At 39.3% G+C, this 9,648-nt stretch overlaps 1 pseudogene; it reads right to left on the bottom strand.

The window, feature by feature from the left end:
- Positions 1 to 255: 255 nt before the first annotated feature.
- LOC147629495 (uncharacterized) lies at positions 256 to 1,046 on the bottom strand (annotated as a pseudogene).
- Positions 1,047 to 9,648: the final 8,602 nt, after the last annotated feature.

The raw sequence follows: 9,648 nt of genomic DNA, 5'->3' as shown, positions 1-9,648 counted from the left end.
ACAAGCAATTTACAAATATACAACATAAAAAATATACCAGTGGTAATACTGAGGCAAGAACAAGTAACATTGTAGCGCTAGTTTTTCGAAAAATCTGAGACACATGGCATTTCATGATAACTTCAAAAAGTTGAAATTTCTACCACATAGAGATGCCTATGCTGGTATTTCTACCATCACAAAATAGTGCTATACTAGGTATTTTTGGTCTACCAAAAAGGAGTACAACATAAAAGGAGGCAAAGGAACTCTGGCCTAATGTGAAGTGGAAGGGTAACTCCTTACAGCTTTTGTGAGCATGTCCTTCAAAACATGTTGAGCTATTTTTGCTTGATGGATGTGCATATTTTTATTCACATCTTGCCCAAGCACCATCAAAAACACAAAATATATATGCTTGCAAGCAAGATATGCCTTCTTGTTGTTTACCCTTTCCATAAATGCACTACATGAAGAGGAGGGTTGCTTCTGTATTATCACTTCAAATAGTGGCATCCCCTACTCATCAACATGCTTTGTTTTCACATAGAATGTTTCTTTGACACCAGCCTTGTATACGACTCCGCCAACAATCTTTACTTTCATGTCCAATGCTCGTTGAATCGGTTCAAATACAACTTTAGATATACCATCTTCTTATGGCTTTTTTTCCCAAGAAGGTCACTGTCACCGTGTGAAGTTGTGGATGTTGGGAGATCCTCAAGTGAAATACCAATATCGAAACCTGCATGAATAAGCTTTTGTGCTTCCCCAATTTTCAAGGAGGTGCCCTTTGCAATGGGCCATACATCAAGAACACTAGGGGGAGGATATAAAACTAGTGTTCGAATCTTCCATGTATGTCTCACATCAGTATTGCAGAAATAGCACATCTTATCTTTTGTCCATTGTGACAACTAACAATCACTTGAAAAACAAGGAGCGACATCCCCACCTCGCAACTGCACATCACATTTACGACCCTTTGCCCAATGATGGCACTTTACCCTACTTGTCTTTGGAACTGTCCTGATAGCCCACTTTGTATCATGAATTTCTTTTTCCATTTCTACTAGTTGTTTGTTTATATCATGCTCCAAGTCTATCATTGCATCCTTTCCCTTTACACAGAGTCCACCCGGTCTACTGTTCACACAGAGATAAATTTTGGTCTATGACTAAAATTAGCAACATTTTCCTCTTCTCCTTAGTGAAGACGTCTCTTTGCTCAAATAGTCTTCTTCTCCCCCTTAAATTTTATCATGTTTGTAAACATTGGAGTTCCCATCACTGCATCACCAACTAGCAAACGCTCCGACACTGGTATATTTTTTATGTTATATATTATAGAGTGTGTGTGTGTGTGTGTGTGTGTGTGTGTGTGTGTGTGTGTGTGTGTGTGTGTTATACACCCACACACACACACACATATGGGGATCTATATTGTAGCTCTTCAAGTACTCAAATTAAACTAACAATAAGCACCCATAATGTTTTTTTCTCATTAATTAATTAGTTTGGGCTCGTGAACCATAGGAGGAAAGAGTTGATTTTGGTTATTTCTATAATTTAGGAAGACTCAATTTTCACCAAGGTTATACGTGGTAGGCATGCGCGTCTCTCCCACCATCGCTCAAGCTTATCAGGTTTGAGACTGGCGCTTCAACGTGTATGGTGGCCGACCAGCAGCAGAAAAGAGCCTAGTCGGTTGGTCGACCAGCTCGCCCAGCTCTTCTAGTGACCAAGAAGCCTATAAATAGCAAGGATGCTCCTCATTGTAATCAGTCTCTCCCTTATGGAGTGGATCAAGTTCTAGGACATATTTTGGGTGTGTTACACCTTTTTAGCAAGGCAGCCTAGGGCTGTAGTTTGAGTATCTTTTTGTACTATATGAAATATAGTGAATTTCCAGCATTTCTCTCTCTCTCTACTCTCCCTTCTGTCTGCGTTTTTGAATCAGCATGTTCTCAATGGTGTTTAGGGTTAAAAGAAGACTCCCAGAGCTTTCGCATGTTACATTTGTATAAGAGCATCAAGCTCAGCAAAGCTAAACACTGATTCAGTCCCACATGATGGTGGTGAACAAGTCCAAGGTATAGGAAAGTACATGGGTACGAAGCCCAAGGCAAGGAACACAGGAACGAGAAGATCTCCCAGGAGGTTTGTTGGTGGTGTTCCACAAAGCCAGAGGGGATGGTAGTCATGTGAGCTAGATAGGTTCTCGAGCAACGGTCCCAAGGGAGGATTATCCTCCAAGGGGTGATGTGAGAGTGCTAGACTCATTTCTCATCAGGAATGAAGACCAAGACAGTGTTCAGAGTCAGGGCAAGAATGGATTGGGGACTAGAGGGAACGGATGCATAGATCTTATTTAAAGTCAGAGTGGTTTTGGAGACCGAGCCAGGTTTTCAGTGAAAAGGGGTTGCCAGAGTTGGATGGATGATAGAGGGTCTCCGGGAATAGAGTGGGATGATGACAGTCATCCAAGGAACAAGATGGAAGCCCGTCATCAAGTTTAGCAGAGGGGGATGTCATGTGCAAGCATTGCCATGAACATTCCCAAGGCTAATCCAGAAGGGGCAATCAAGACAAAGATCATTAGGGCTAGGATTTAGAGCACAAAGGACAGTTATGGCAGTAGTGGACTAGGAGAAAGACATGAAGAGGATAAGGTGCTGTCGGCTGCATGACAAGGTAGGCGGTTGTACCAGAAGAAGAGGATTCAGGTGCTTCAACATGTATGGTGGCCGACCAGCAATTATGGAGAAAAGAGCCGAGTCGGCTGGCAATCGGCCAGCTCTTCTAGCGTCCAAGAAGCCTATAAATAGCAAGGATGCTCCTCATTGTAATCATTCTCTCCCTTATGGAGTGGAGCAAGGCAGCCTAGGACTGTAGACTGAGTACCTTTTTGTACTATATGAAATATAATGAATTTCCAGCATTTCTCTCTCTCTCTCTCTCTCTCTCTCTCTCTCTCTCTCTCTCTCTCTCTCTCTCTCTCTCTCTCTCTCTCTACTCTCCCTTCTGTCTGCGTTTTTGCATCAACATGTTCTCAGTGGTGTTTAGGGCTGAAAGAAGACTCTCAGAGCTTCCGCGTGTTACAGGAAGCACCATCATGGTGGCAGATTTAAAGGTGAAAACAAACAAGACAAAGAGGCCCAAGGTGAGGCCAAGGAGAAGGGGAGGCTCCATGGCTTATCTGGCCATGGCATTCAATCGCGCTCTCATTATACGATTGAACGTTATTGCCAGATAAGCCTTGGAACCAAGCTTCTCTTGCTTTGCTGCAAATGATAAACTCTCTGCTACACCAAGATTATTGCTATTTCAAGTATCCACCAGCTGCACTGTGCACTGTGCTTTTTGGTCGTCACTCATGATGAAGTAGCGGAGGTGATGGAAGGCATGCATGACACACAAGAATTGTGGCCCTTATTAAGCACTTTCGTGAGAGCATTAGGAGCTGCTGTATAAGGATTAAGGAGATATTACCGCATTGGACAATTTGGAAAAATCCCAAGACTTTGGGAATTTTCTTTTCAATATACTTTTTGGTGTGTCTTAAGCATACAAACTCGAAGAATGTATATTTAGAACCTACTCTTTAAGCTCTTTCCAATGATATGTCACATGATGGAGTTTCTACAAAATCTTAAAAAGTTTCACCATGGCCCCTTTTTTACAATCTTGTAAAATGGGAATTAGGATTTTTCCAAATTCTCTAATATGGTGTTAGATTCAATAATGAGATACATCAAGAGCTATTACTGTGGAGCTTTTACATTGCAGATAGCAAGATTATGATGATTATAATGCCCCATAGTATAGAACCAGCCTGCCGTGTAGGTCAAACCAATCTCCACAAGATGGGTGCACTAAGCATGATTGAATGCCATGGCTAGATAAGCCTTAGAACTAAGCTTCTCTTGCTTTGCTCAAAATGATAAACTCTCTTCTACACCAAGATTATTGATAAGCAGCTAACACACATCCACTAGCTGCACTATACTTTTTGGTTGGCATGATGAAGTAGCAGAGGTGATGGAAGGCATGCATAACACACAAGAATTGTGGCCCTTATTAAGTACTTTCATGAGAGCATTAGGGGCTGCTGCACAAGGATTAAGGAGATTCGATAATGAGATACACCAAGAGCTATTATTGTGGGGCTTTTACATTGCAGATAACAAGATTATAATGATTACAATGCCTTGCAGTATAGAACAAAACTGTCATGTAGGTCAAACCAATCTCCATAGGCTTGGCTCCATGGCTTATCTGGCCATGGCGTTCAATGGCCACAAACTTGCCTATCAGGAGGAAGGCAATTGGTTGTTACAAGAGCAATGAAGGCATTAATGGAAGCTAGACCTGGACCTGAAATGAAAGCATATCTTGTTTTTGATCCAAGGTCTCCAAAGACAAGCTTTAGGGGAGATGTGCAAGGACCATTCAAGGAGGCTTCTTAAAGTTGCTTACTCTTTGACTTGTTTTCCATTATAAATATTTTGTGAGCTTATGAGCCCTTTTTTTTTAATGTGATTCAATCTAGAGAGATTGATCATCTTCAATAGATCACTGCTAAATCACAATCAAACTAGAGGCCTAATCACATGAAATTTAAATAAGACACAAGGACTTCAAAAACACAAAGATTGTTCAACTCACATAGATTTTTTGAAATCAATTAGAGACCAAGAATTCACATAGATAGAGGAAGAATTAATTCAAAAACATATTACTGAGTAACTTACATATTGTAGCTGGAGACTGGGGCTTCACATAGATAGTGGGAAAGTAACTTATATGGTAGCTACTGTTCGATTAGCAATGCGAATTGAGTAATTTGAACCTGCAGGTGCGTTAGAGTGAAGCAGCAGAAGGTTCATCTACTGTTGCTCGGGGTTTGTTCGAGCTTGGAGATACCGACATTGAAGAGTAGCCTCTTGTTAAAGAAGGGAAAGTGATAGAACGAGGTAATAGAGAAGGTGAGGAAGGGAACAGAGGTAAGAGAGAAGGGGATAAGGAGGAAGAGAAAGAAGGGGATGGGGATGGGGAAGGAGACATGGAAGGAGTTAATATTGAAGGGGATGATGAAGCTCGTGAAGGAGGGAGTGAAGAAGGTAATGGAAGAGGGGGATGAAGAGGAGAATATAGAAGGTGTTGAAGGGGGGGATTAGGAAGGAGGGAAATATATTGAAGAATCAAGTGCTCAACAAGAAAGTGCATAGGAGACAAATGTGCCAAAAACTGTGGGTAAGAGAAAGATAGAGATATTTGGTAAGCTCTTGAAAACTAGTACCCTCAAGGTTTCCTAGAGAGAATTAGGGTGAATTTTATGACACCACCTTTAAAAATCCCTCTATGTAGGCTCATTCTGATAGAAGAAATCAGAAAATTAATTCTATCAACAGAGAAAACTCTATCAAGGTCTTTTATGAAGATGGGTGGTTACTTGGAAAGTAAGGGGTTTCCATCCTTGATTTAGAGGGGGAGGAGACACCCCTGAGAGAGATGAGAGGAGGGAGTCTTGGATGGAAGAGTATGAATGATAGGTTGTTTGAGCAACTCTTGAACACAAATGCAGAGTGGAGTCCATAGCTTAGGGAAAAATGATCCACATACTTGATGGAAACAATCGCCACATAAAGCATTCATGGATTGCATCAAAAGAGGTGAGTGTTATATTATAATTGTTTATGTCGATGGTCAAATCTTGTCTTTTACTTATTTATAATTGTGTTCTTGATGTTGTAGAATACCAAAATGATTTGTTGATGCACTTCAGTGTTGTTTGTGATTTTGTTTCATTTGAGAACAATGATATTGGGGAACTCTTGTTGTTTTCTCTCACCTGATTAAACAAGTAAGAAAGTTCTCTCCCGATTGAACTTATTTATTCTCTCATTTGATTGACCAATGTGCATTTTGGGTCGTTAATTGAAATGTTGTCTTGTGTGGTAAGATCAATGAGTTTGGGTATGTTCCCAACACATTTAGAGATAAGCTTTTTTAGATTATGAAACTTGGGGAATTAGACCTTACTGCTCTTATTGCTGAATTTGATGAAGAAGATAAGAAATGGATTGAAGCAGAGTTGAGCAAGATAGTTGATGCAAGAGGAAAAAAGGGTTGGTACAAGATTCCAATACAAATACTCACACAACTTGTTTTCAAGGTAATTTCCTACTCGTAACTTGTATTTCTAAAAATGTTAGATTACATATATGTCTTCCATTTGCAAAGTGAAAACATGAACTTATGTTAATTTTTCTTGTTTTATTATATTATATTTTCTATCAAAGGATGAAATGGAACAAAAAGTGGATGAAAAGACAAAGGGCATGGATGTTGAGGCCAGACAAAAGGTCATAAGAGAGGTGGAGGTGTTGTATAGAGGAAAAGCATGGAAGTATGCGAGGCTTGTAGATCCTCGCAATGGTGAGTGTTACTGGCTTGCTGTCCTTTCTTTGCCTTGGCATGAGCCAAGCAAACACATTGCCACAGAGGAGAAATTGAACATGATTGCTGCTACCTGCATTAAAGATGAAGACAAATCCTTTCTTGTGGGGGATGCTTGATAATTACCAATCTCTTATACGCATTTTGGAGTACTTACATAATGACAAGAGGAAGATACGAGATTGGTTGCAAATGTTTGTTTATTAGCTTCAAATTTTCTAATTGGGGGTATCTTTGTTGCATGACATATGTAATGCAGATAGAGTGAAGCTTCCTAATGACAATGTGTACACAGAGTATCACGGTCATGGCCAATCTCGAAGAAAGTACTTTAAAAAGGCTTTCAAGACTCATCAAGGAAGTATTAGATTCAACAATGACATCGAGCATTAGTCCAGCCTTTGCAAGGCTACACAACATGTTATTTATAAGTGAGCTGCTTTCTATATACTTCTTAACCTCTTAAATTAATCATTAATGACACCTATTGAAATCAACTTATGTAATAAGCAGGTGACTTCTTAAGCTTGTGAGTGTGGGGTCACTTGAGAGCATACCTCGGCTAGCAACCATATGGGCTTGTAATGAAACACCAACATATATGTATGAAGAATTGCAATTGGAAAGAGTAAGTGTGTATCCTTTGAGTCCCTATAATACCATAGTCAACTGTAACTTTTTCTTATTCTTGTTACACCTATACATAGGCTATTTCTAGTATTGAGAGAGATCATTGTCCATGGTGATTGGACATGGCAAAAAATATAGCACCATATAAAGAGATGGATCTATATCAACAACATAAGTATGTATTACTTTTACGAGCACAACCTGAGATTACAGATGAGGTAAGTGAGAATTGTTTGTCGTTCATGTGTTATAATATAATTACATGATGTAACATGTGTTATAATATAATTACATGATGTAACATGTGTTTTGCATGTGTGTCATATGTTTATAAAACTCCCATTACATCTTATGCCTAGTCTACTACATCGGCAACAGCCACATTACTCACACCAAGGCATTTAGAGGCTTCACCTGGAATGTAAAGGGGAATATAGATAAGAAGAAAAATGCTGCTTTTTTGGGGATTAGTAAAGGAATTAGGGTTATCTATTATTTCTATCTAGGAGCATAATCTCTTTGGTCAAAAGTCATATAGGAGAGACAGTTTTGAGGATTGGGCAGTTTTGTATTGGGGGGGTGGGGGTAGGATATAGTGAGGTTTTGACTATCATTAAAAAAAATATAAATCCATGCATTATAGCAAATTATCTGAATGGTAGAATCCTTGTGGTCGAGGTCCAAATTGATGGAGAAATATTGTGGGTGGTTAATATTTATGGGGCTGGGAGTGGATTTCTAAACTAGATATTCAGGGTCCTTGTATCCTTTTGGGGGACTTTAACATGGTGGAAAGAAAGTTGGATAGATGTGGGGGGAATACCATTCTAATGGGTCAAGAGAAAAGGAAATGGGAAGGGTCGAGGGGAAAAATGGGACTAGCTAATGGCTGGAATTTGGGGTACTGAGGGTTTGATATAGGTCATATACTTACTTCAGTCTATCTATAGTATTTTGGCTCTTCCTCTAGAAGTGACAGAGTTTTTTGTAGTCCCCCACAACCTTGAAAACACCACTTGGCAATGATTCATGTGTACGCATGTCTAGATACCCTATTGAAAAGTTGAGGTATGATGGGTATATGTCCCATCATTAGGCATATATAATTGAGGCTATACAAGAGGTAGAGCTCACTTGCTTTAAGCATGCACTTGGAAATAAAAAATGGGAAGATGCCATGAATGAGGAGATGGAAACATTGGATGCAAATGAGACATGGGAGTTAGTGCATTTACCTAAGGATAAGAAGGCAGTTGGATGCAAGTGGGTGTATAAGTAAAGCACAACTCAAATGGGTTTGTGAGTAAGTAAAAGGCAAGATTGGTTACTAAGGACTTATGTTATAAGGCAAGATTGGTTACTAAGGTTTATGTGTAGGCTTATGGTAGAGACTATGAGGAGACATTTAGTCCAATTACTAGAATGTCAAGCGTGAGAGGAGTCATCACAATAGTCGCAGGTAAGGGATGCTCTTTAAATAATGCCTTCTTGCATGGTTATTTGCTAGAAGAGGTATACATAATGCAGCTATGTTATAAGGATCGTGCACACCTTGATTTGGTTTGCAGGTTGCACAAAGATTTATATGGATTGAAGAAAGCACATATAGCATGGTCAAATAAGATAGGACAATATTGATAGTATCTTATCAATATTGGGTTTCAAATATCCAATGTAAATTTTTCACTTTATGTGAAAAAGACGGTTATGAAGAGGATTGTGTTATTAGCCATCTGTCATAGAGATGAAAGTGATGCGGATACTTATGATGTTAAGATGATTTTGAAGAAAAAGTTTGAGATAAGGATTTGGGTGAGCTACAATATTTTTTGGTTATTGAGGTGGAGGCAGTATGCTTTGGACATGTTGTCTAGGTATGATATAATAGGCTGTAAGCCTATTTCAATGCCCTTAGAGTAGAACACTAAGCTTTCTACAAATACAAATGAGTTTTTTAAGGATCCTATTATATACATGAGCATAGTATGGAGTTTGACTTAAGCTATGCTGTTGGACTTATAAGTCAGTTTATGCAGGCCCTTAAGAAGCCACACTTGGACATGGCTAAAAGAATTCTCAAGTACAGTTAAAGTCCACTTTTAGTTATAAAATTTTCTATGAGGGGTTGGAGTACTGATACAACTGCAAGGGTACATAAATGTATATTAGGCTTGTAGTATCTCAGACAAGAGTGGTTTTATGTTTTCATTTGGGAGTGCTGTTGTGAGTTGGAGCAACAAGAAGTAACTAACAGGTTGATTTGTTGAGTACTGAGTACATGGGTGCTGCTATGGAAACATGTGAGGAAGCTTAGTTGTAGAAGCTACATGTAGATATAGGCGAGCCCATGGATATGGTTGTTGTCATTTATTATGACAACATGAGTAGCATACAACTAGCTAGTAACCTTGTTTATCAGTGTAGGACAAAGCACATTCAGATGCATTATCATTTTGTGAGGGACGTTCTAACATGTGATGTTAATTTGGTGTATGTGGGAATAGATGATCATGTGGCTAACATCTTCACAAAGGCACTAGGTACAAAGAAGCTCTGTAGATTTAGGAGCTTACTCGA

This window comes from Cibotium barometz, chromosome 18 (assembly GCF_041138505.1).
Source record: "Cibotium barometz isolate CiBa-2024 chromosome 18, ASM4113850v1, whole genome shotgun sequence".
Classification (NCBI taxonomy): Eukaryota; Viridiplantae; Streptophyta; class Polypodiopsida; order Cyatheales; family Cibotiaceae; genus Cibotium; species Cibotium barometz.
Note: the sequence above shows the minus strand (reverse complement) of the source record. Positions and strands in the feature narration are given on the sequence as shown.